Source organism: Cucumis sativus, chromosome 3 (assembly GCF_000004075.3).
Source record: "Cucumis sativus cultivar 9930 chromosome 3, Cucumber_9930_V3, whole genome shotgun sequence".
Lineage (NCBI taxonomy): Eukaryota > Viridiplantae > Streptophyta > Magnoliopsida > Cucurbitales > Cucurbitaceae > Cucumis > Cucumis sativus.
Window position 1 is genome coordinate 16,306,286 of NC_026657.2, and position 10,961 is coordinate 16,317,246.

Below are 10,961 nucleotides of genomic sequence, written 5' to 3' on the forward strand. Positions count from 1 at the left end.
ATAAACAGGAGAGAATATAAGAAATTTACTTATAGTTTGCAAATATTTTCTAACTCTTCCATCATCAATAATAACTTCTCCTTTTTACAATATGTAACAAAAAGGCTATCTAAGATATAAGTTGTACCTAATCATCAACCTATTAAAAATAGTAGTTAAAATAAAGCAATGCTTAATTATCATTATCATCATTATTGTTGTCGTTGTTGCATGTTATTTTTATTGTTGTTGTTATTATTATTATTATGAAAAAAAATTGTTGTTATTATTATAAATAATATCAAAATATTTATACTGTATAGAATAATTTAAAAACGGAAGAAATTCACCGACTCACGATGTAAACTACCAAAATTACTTTAGTCAACATGCTATAAATCAGCCGCACGCACACGATACACAATCATGTAGATTTTGATACACGACCTCGAGTATACCATGCCTGAAGATGTCCCAGGATGAAAAAAATTCTACCTTTAATTTCTTTGATTTCGGGCATACAATGCTTCAAGATGGCCCGAAATGAAAGAACTCGACCTTTAATTCATTTGATCTCGGACATAAAATACCATGAGATGCACCAAGATTTAAAGAATTCTTGCTTTAGTTATTGTATCTCGAGCCTTAATGGCACTGAGATAGCCTAGAATGAAATAATTTTTTCTTTACTTTATTCGATCTTGGGCATACATTGCCCTAAGATGCCTCAGGATGAAAGATTTCTACCTTTAGTTATTCGATCTCGAGCATACATTGTCCCAAGATGCCTCAAGATGAAAGACTTCTGCCTTTAATTATTCGATCTCGGGCTTGAATTGCACTGGAATGGCCCTAGATGAAAGAATAATTATGCTTTTATTCTATTTTGGGCATACACATTGTCCCGAGATTCCTCGGATGAAAAACTTTCACCTTTAGTTATTCCATCTCCAGCCTTAATTGCACTGAGATGACTCTAAATTAATAAATCGCAAAGAAGATATAAATCACAAGAACATATATGAAATTTATGAAACAATGATTGCACATTATGACTTTTTCTTATTTTGTTACATGGACTATAAATATTTTGAGTTTTTGTTAGATTGATGTAAATTACTTTAATAATAATAAAAAGATTTGATTCTTTGCTCTAATAATGTCGTTAAAAAATAAGTAATTAACTTTGAAGTATAAAGAGATGTCGCCCCTAGAATATATATGTTTGAAGTTCATATATATATGTTAGTGTGTTTATGTTGAAGCAACTCTCTAATGATCCCGTTAATTACATGATATGATCAATATGGACGACAAACTTTCTTGGCTTTTAGTACTTTGCGTAATATATAAGAGTTGGAGATATAAAATATTCTTTTAGTTCAAATATTACGAAAGCCATAATATATATCAAATCATCATCCTCTAACAAAGCTCATAATATCTACTCATTTAAATTAATCATAAATCTCTCTAATATTTTTTGTGTATTTGAAATCAACTTAAACAAATTGTCTCAATATGTCTATTTTCTAGAATTAATATTCATAGCCAGGCCATTTTATTTCCAAATAAATAAATAACATGAGAAGAATATATATATTATACCAATTATCTAGCTACTTCAATAATCTTGACAATAAATTTAATCTCAACAATAAATATATCATATTCATATTTTGATATTCCTACTAATTGTGTTTTATCTATCGTAATATTTGAAGTTTAAAGTTTAAAAGGTTACTTAACACGTGGTTATCTACCATATTTGACATGAATGTAATAGATGTGTAGAGTGTTTCTTTGCATCCTCCTTTAATGATTAATCTACATATTAAGTGATTGGAGGTTTTTTCTCGTGGAAAGTTTTCTTTAAAATCATTTTTTAAAAAAGTTGTTATTAGATTACGATATATGTTTCTCTATTTTAACAATTCAATACGTTTGCAAATATTTAGTGACACAACACAGAAGCTATCTCTAACAAATAAAAAGTTAAAATTATATACCAAATTTGAAATGATAAAAGATATACAAAGCCACTAAAAGAATTATATATAAACGTACTTTAACCTTTTGAACAAACACTCTGCTTGAAGCATGCAGTAAATCATATGCCTCTTTAGATCATTTCACTTTCTTATTTTGTCTACTTCTTCACTTTCTCCTTCCTCTATTTCTCTACCATCTTTTACTAATTCAACAAATAAATGAACAAAAATTGTTTTCTTCCTCTCATATAAATATTTTGATTTATTTATGTATAGATTTTTCTAATTTTTAACTGTTAATACAGTAAAATACAACAAACCTTCTAAGTATGTCTATTTCTATTGTCTTTTTTATTTTTATTTTTATTTTTCTGTGAATATATATACGGTTTGTATATATATATATATATACATGTTCTATTTTTTACTTTAAGGAAAATGTTGATGAGTATATCTAAGTTTCATTTACTTTTTATATAATGTAATGGATCATTGTATGAGGGGTGATATCAGATACCATTTTTGTGAATTACTATAGCTTTTAATCTGTGATAGGCCACCAGACTTAAAAGTTTAAAAACTAATTCTTTTATTTGACAAATATATATATATATATATATGGATGACTATTTTTGAAGGTTAATTTTCATACATATAATAAAATGCTAAAATACTTACGTTGCCTAATAAAATGAAAAAGCTCATTAAGCAGTTGGTTATTTTTTTTAATTTTTTTTTAGATTTATTCTTCATTTTTATCTTCTTTCTTCTCGCTAACTGTTATTTGGTACCAAATATAAAATATCTATATTCTTTTATTTGTTTTTCAGATTGTTGGTCGTTCAAGACAATCTCCCAAATATAAAGGATCTTGAAAAAAACATCTAACTAAATCTAAACGATCGTATAAAAAAAAACTCAAAATTTAAACAATCAAGTATAAACGACCATGTACAAAAAAAATCGTTTAAACCAAATTTCGGCGATTAAATCGTGTACCAGAATAGTCAAATTTAAACGATCATATACCAATGAATTTTGAAAAAAAAAAAAAATCGTTTAGATTCCACTCCAAATCTAAACGATTGTGTGAGAATAGCTAATCTAATTAAATGATCGCTTCCCAAATATATTACATGCATTGGATATAAATTAATCACAAACATTTTTGATATTTTTCATTATGAGCCTACGAGCTCTTTTTGTTTTTGAAATTGTTAGTGTAAATATTTTAGCGCTTTGTTATTTTTTTTAAAAGACCTCATTTTCAAATATAGCAAAATAAATTAAAATATTTTGCAAAATATAGTAAAATATTACCGTTCATCTATAATGATGTACCAAATAGATCATCTAGATAAACTATATCATTGTTTATTTGTATCATGATACATGAATCTGTTTTGGTTTGATAAGTTGTGATATTTTGTTATATTTCTAAATATAATTTTAAAGTAACGAGATTTAAAAAAACGAATGTAACATTTGTTTTAAAACATTTAAGAACTAAATTTATTCGCTAACCTCTTAAATTTTTATTAATTAGATGTATGGATTACCACATTTGAGACTGGTGTGAAAAAGAAGAGCTAATCTACAAAATATATATACACAAATTACAATTGATTTGTAGTATATTTAACTAAAATGCATATTTGTAAACCATATGTATCACACTTTGTTTTTCATAGTTTTTATAGCTTTTCAAGCAACATATTTAAAGTTTAATTCCGATTAACAAACATAGGTATAGAAAAAAAAGAAATTAAAGATGGGAAACGTTTAAAATTTTGTGTATGTGAAGGAGAGCAGAGATTTGAAGGTTTAAGTTATTTAGGGTTGGAAGAAGAGAAGAAATAGGGTGGAAAGAGAAAGTAAGAAAAGGTATTGTAGGTGTGGGGGTTGTTAAGTGAAAGGTAGTGCGTTATGGTAATATATAAAAACAAAAGCACAATCAAAATGAAAGGGATACATACACACATTTTACTAACACCATCAAAGGTTGTTAACAACCACACTATCAATTCTTTCTTCTTAACCCCGTTATCCACCAAATTCCCTTTTTTCTTTCTCTTTCTCTTTCTTTATTTTCATCAAATAAAAAATGATAAGAATTCAACCAGAAATGTTATAATAATAAACAACAATAGCACGACAAAAATATATATAGTGGATTTTTTAGGAATAAAATGGAAAAGAAAATTGCAAATATGGAAGGAAATTAGAAAAGAAAAGAAAAGAAAACAAAAATGATACATTGCATATAATTCATTAAAGTGGAAAATAAATAAGAAAGAGATGTTGGGAGGAATTGCATTATTGAAGGTAAGCAAGAAGTCGTAGAGTTAGTTAGGTGTTTGATTGGAAAAATTGAACCAACTCCTTATTCATCGATATCAATATAAAGGCACAACTTCATCTTTAAGTTTCCATTCAAAAGTATTTCTCAAACAAAACACACTAAAAACTACATTTAAAAGATTTATCTTTTTTCTCCCTACAAAAAATTCCTTTTCTTTGTTGAGAACGATGCAAAAACCACCGTAAAGTCTTAATTAGATATGCAATAGGAAGAGCACATCGATATTGAACGATCTGATATAAGATCGTTTTACCAAACTCATTTAGATGGTACAAGATCCTTGTACCAAGATCTTTTAGATTTGGTACAAAATCATATACCAAGATCGTTTTGATATTATAACACTCGAGTACTAATATTTAAACGATTGATTGCCTATCCTAGATGTACAGAAATGGACCACTATCATTGTCTATCCCAAATAGATTCAAACGATCGTTTACCGAAATCTAAATAATTGTATATCAATATCTAAAGAATCTTTTAAACTATATTATACGATCAAGATCGTTTAAATTAGAAGTTTTTTTTTTTGCGTGTGACTGATTAATTGTGAGGTATTTTTGTTAGTGATTAATTGTGGGGTATTTTTGTTAGGGGTGAGTGAGAATATAGCAAATTACTACAAATTAATTAAGGATATAGCAAATTTGTAAAAGATTTTCTTTTTCTCCACAATTTTCTCTCATTCTCTACGATTTTCTCCTTTTTTCATCTTCACCGTTTTCTCCATTCTCCATCTTCACCGTTTTTTCTCCGTTCTCCATCTTCACCATCGTTTCTTCTTCATATTCTTTGTGATTTTCTCCTATTTTAAGATAATTTCTTCTCTCCGCGATTTTCTTCCATCTCACTTTGATATTTTTTTTAGATGTGATTCTTCCCTAAAATTTTACTTCATCCAATTTTTACAATTTGATTTAATTTCATCACTCTAGGTTGATTTTGTTCAATTCAATTAATTTTACTAGTATTTTTATATTTAAAAATGTGTGGAAATAGAGGTAGTATTACACTCATAACATTGATTAATCATAATTCGAAATCGTTGCAATATATATATATATACAGTTTATCATCCTAGTGTTACACTCATAGCATTATAGAAGATAGAGTCTATCACTGATTGACTAATATTAGTGATGACCTAGGATACAAGTCTATTATTGATAGACTTCTATCAGTGATGGACTAGGATACAAATCTATCATTGATAGACTACTATCACTGATGAACTAAGATACATATCTATTATTGATATACTACTATCAGTGATAACTTAGGATATTAGTGATGGTCTAGGATAGGGTTTAATATCAGTGATGATCTAGGATACGAGTCTATCATTGATAGACTACTATTAGTGATAGACTAAGATAAGAGTCTATCATTAATAGACTAATATCACTTATGGACTGGGATAAGAGTCTATCATTAATAGACTACTATTAGTGATGGACTAGGATACAAGTTTATAATTGATAGACTACTATTATGATAACCCAGGATATTAGTGTTGCACTAGGATACATGTCTATCAATGATAGACTAACATCACTATGCTCATATTAACTAATCCAACTAATAGTCTATCAGTGATAACTTGTATTCATCAATATTTTTAGGCAAAAAAATCTCAATTTCTTTTAAACTAAAATTATAGAAGTGATAGAAAAATTATTAATATGCTCAATTTCTATGAATCCTCAAACTAATAAAGTACAATACAAGTGAAATTAAACACATTTTTAAATATAAAAATATTGGTAAAATCAATTGAATTGAACAAAATCAAGTGATGAAATTAAATCAAATTGTAAAAATTGGATGAAGTAAAATTTTAGGGAAGAATCACATCTAAAAAAATATCAAAGTGAGATGGAAGAAAATCGTGGAGAGAAGAAATGATCTTAAAATAGGAGAAAATCACAAAGAAGATGGAGAAGAAACAATGGTAAAGATGGAGAATTGAGAAAAAGACGGTGAATATGGAGAATGGAGAAAACGACTATGAAGATGAAAAATGGAGAAAATCGTGAAGAATGAAAATTGTGGAGAAAGAGAAAATTGTGGAGATTTCTTTTAAAACAATGGTAATTTTGGAATAGTTTAAAAAAGAATACAAAATTTGCTATATTTACAAATTGTTTAAGAAATTGCTATATACTTAATATTTTATGCGAAAAAGGTTATTCATTATAAAATCTCTTTTTGTTATTTCATATTGTGGGCTTGCGAGTTTGTTTCTTTTTCAAAATCGATCTCTATGTATAAATATTTTTGCATTTTATTCTATTTTTTTTTTTTAAAAAAAACTCCAAATAAAAAAGTAATTTTAAATTTAATGGATATTGATAAATTAGGAAACTTTAGTAGAACACAATATTGTTATAGTGTTATAGTATATAAATTGACATATTCTCCAACTTGCTTAAAAGAAGGTGATCAATTAAACCCAACCTCATGAGTGTTATAGTATATGTTTATTTTAACCTATTCACTTTACTTTTTATTTGTCAAAAAATTTATTTAAACCCTATTCACCCCTCTAGGGTTGCCATACCGATCCAACAATAATAATCTAGAAATTAAGTAAAGATTTACAACCTTAAATTAAATGTTTATAATTAAAAAATAATTAAATGTAAATTAGAATATCTATATTAATACTATAATTTAACTTTCATTTAAAGATTAATGTGTTCCACGACCTAGACATCTCTGATTTTGAACAAGTTATGGTCGGTGACTCCGAACTCTTGGTTGCTCTAGTCCCTACTGATTCTCTGGTTATTGCTGGTCCTTTGGTTGCTAAGGTAACTCTATAGGTGCTTCATAGTACACATATTCATTATGCTCTTCATGGCTGTGTCCATGTCCATGCATGTATGGAGACGATAGTGGATCGGTCCCTAGCCAAATCATATTATCCTTTGTCCAAAGTTTGACGATGATGGACGGACCTCTAAGTTATAATATCTTGTCTTGAAGTTCGATGATTGACTTGTTAGACATATTTAAATAATACGTCTAATTAAAGTGTGGACTATGTATGTGAATTAATAATTTATTACATTGAGTTATTTTATTAAATTATGCCTATTATATGATCTATTTAATTAAGGCCTAAGATTCCTAATTGATTATGAATTAAATTGGTAGAAGTCTATTCCTAGATTGATTTGGATTTAATGGGAATCCTAATTGAACTTGTATATAGACTTAGGGTTGTGATCCCCTATATACCAAAAATGATAAGTCTTTCTTTTATCCCATCAAGAGAAAAATTTCAGTAAGGGCAATCGGGGTTTTGGTTGAGGAAGACAATAGACAATTTATAGCCATTAGACAAGAGCCATTTTACAACCATCATCAATGGAATCTGGTATGTAACTTATTCTTGACAATTTAGCATGAATGATCTTATGTTAAATCTATTATATAGATTTAAAGTATTTATGCCTACAAGTGGTATCAGAACATGAATTTCATGTTCAATTATTGAAATATGTTTGTTTTGTATTGGTTTCTTGATTCAAGATTTGATTAATCATATTGTGATTTCAAATTTTAATCGTTCTTGATTCAAGTTGAATAATCATATTGTGGTTTCAAAGTTTAATGATTCTTGATTCAAGATTTGATTAACCATATTATGGTTTAAAAGTTTAATGGTTCTTAATTCAAGATTTGATTAATCATATTATGATTTCAAAGTTTAATGGTTCTTGATTCAAGATTTGATCAATTATATTGTGGTTTTAAGTTTAATTGTTTTCTATTCAAGATTTGGTTAATCATATTATGGTTTAAAGACCAAATGTTTTAGATTCAAGAATTGATTAATAATATTATGGTTTTAAGTATAACTGATCTAGATTCAAAATTTGATTAATCATGTTGTGAATTCAAGTTTAATTTTATCATGTTGATCATCACGTGGATTAAATTTGAATGATAATTTTGGGATATTCACATATTTATGTTACATTAATTGTATTTTAATATACCTAATTATTGGGTGAATTTTGGTAAAGATTATTTGGTGTTCTTTCTCCATTATTTTTTACAATAATAAAATTATTATTATTGTGTCATATATTTTAGATTGAATTGGTCAAAATAACATGTTGCCAAAGTATCCTTTGTTATCTAGATTAGTTTAATTATAGAATGTGCATGTTCATTGATTTATACGAATTATTATCGGCCCAAAGGAAGATAATTATTTGACCAAAATTCTGAGTATGCATGTGGTAATGGGTAGGTGACAGTTATACAGATTGCCCAGGTGAAAAATAGTTGGTCCAAAGAAAGGCAAATTTTTTTGACAGGGTTTAATGTCAGTACTTTGATTACTACGTTGAGAGTACCGCTTACAGTTGCTGTCTCTACCCAAAGGTTGGACATCGATGTTGTGCTAGGTATCTTGTGAAAAGGGTCCACCATATATGTGAAACTATTTTATCATATTTTACTTTATGACACCCATTAATTGTGAGTATATCATTTATTTGCTTGTTCTTTGTTTAGTTGGTCTTGCTCAAATATCTGAAAATCTAAATTCAATCCCTAAGTTGAATGGATCAAATTTCAAGATTTCGAAGGAAAGCCTAGAGATACTTCTCGGGTGTATGGACCAAGACCTTGCATTAAGGACCGATAAATTTGCTTCTACTAAGGAACAGTCGAATACGACTAATATTAAGAAGTGAGAACGGTCAAATCACATGAGTATAATGATTATTAGGCACTCCATTCCATAGTCTTTTTTAGGGTTCCATCACTGAAAGTGAAAATGTCAAAAAGTTCCTTGTCGAAATTGGAGAAATATTTTGCTAAAAAGGAAAAAGGGGAAGAAAGTAGTCTTTTGACTACTTTAACTTCCATGAGGTATAAGAACAATGGAAACATAAGGGAGTACAATATGGAAATGTCTAATCTCACTGGTAAATTAAATGAACATGATATCAAGATAAATAAAAATTTACTCGTACATCTAGTGTTGGGATTTATGTCCTAAAACTCGTAGATTGTAAATATAATCAATTAACCGTTATTAATAAAGTCTTATTATTATAATAAATGTTATTGATTATATTATTAGTTTTGTCTTAATAACCCAAATCCAATAAACTAACATCATTAGTTATTTGATGACTCTTGAACAGTACGTAGAGACATACATGGATCAATATTCGAGATAAACTTTTAAGATCAGTAGTATAGAGAGATTGGGTACCTTATCCTGGTAACACCATGGATACAACTCATTTTGTATTTGATACAAACACAATGATCCAACGCGTTCTTATAGGTAACCACTAGATGTAACTCCATTAACTAGTTATGTTTCTATTTCACTAGGATGATCTTAGGTAACTTAGTCTTAATCCTGAGTGTATTATGAACTTCTGTTTACGAGGGATTCTCATTTGATTTGTATGGGTGAGAGTGATCAAATTTCCAACTCAACATGCTTATCATTTTGCAAGACTGAGTGAGGAGCTGGAAAACATGATTACACAAGATGAAATTCACTCATTTATTAGTTTATGGTAAGTAGATAAGTGTTCCCTTAAATAATGTCTCTTGGACTTAGAACAAATGGCCCTACCTTCTCTATGGCACGAGAGGGGTTTCTGTTTATTGGTTGGACCATAAACAAGTTGTTCATTAGAGGAGCACTGATATTTAATCAGGACTAGAGGTAACCTCAGGGTAAAACGTAATTTGACCCAACTGGTGTTACAAACACTCGTAAAGGACTAACTAAATGTTATTGGTCTATATTTATGGACACAAAAATATATCTATAGTTGAAAAGAGTTCGGTTGTGGGCGTTCAGTGGAGTGTACACACAAGTTAACGAATATTAATTAACATGGTTAATGAGTTTAGCTAATTAATCTTGTAAGACCCTGAACGCGTTCTACCTAATGTGTTGAAAATCAAGCGAAAGAAATTATTAGTGCAATGAGATTGTCATTAAAAAGTATCTCATGTTTTGTGAGAAGGTTATACGATAAAGAAAGAATATTGGAGAGAGGTGACGCGAAGATCGATTAGGTATTGAGCCTACTCCACCTAGAAGTGATAGCGTTGCTCTTGTGTCAGTAGGTTGACAACTGATTTAACCTTGCCGTTCAATCCAAATTCGGAATAAGGATTTGGTAGGAACACATGACATCCTATGATTGGACCGCTCTTGCTACCGCAGAAATCATTATTTCTACATGGAAAACGTCACTGGAGAAGCCTATAAATAGAAGAAACCCAACCAATTTGAGATTGTTTTACCCAGTGTTGTGTTAAGAACGGATTTAGAAAATTTCCAAGATTTCCAAGGGTTCTCTAAAGCTTGAGTACCAACAAAAGGTTACAAAAGGTTACAAGGAATTTCTTGGTATAGAAGCTGAGCGAAAGAGTTAGTCGATTGTTCAGAGAGAGTAGTCCTTCTTATTAAAGATTTTCCAAATAAAAAGAATTTTCAAAATGTGTTCAACTTAGAATCCTTAAACATATTTCCTTTTCCTTTAGACCATGAACTATGTGATTTGTCTTATACTTTCAACTCTCAAAACGTTTTTGACTTAGAAAAGAATTAAATTTATTGCAAAATGAAACGA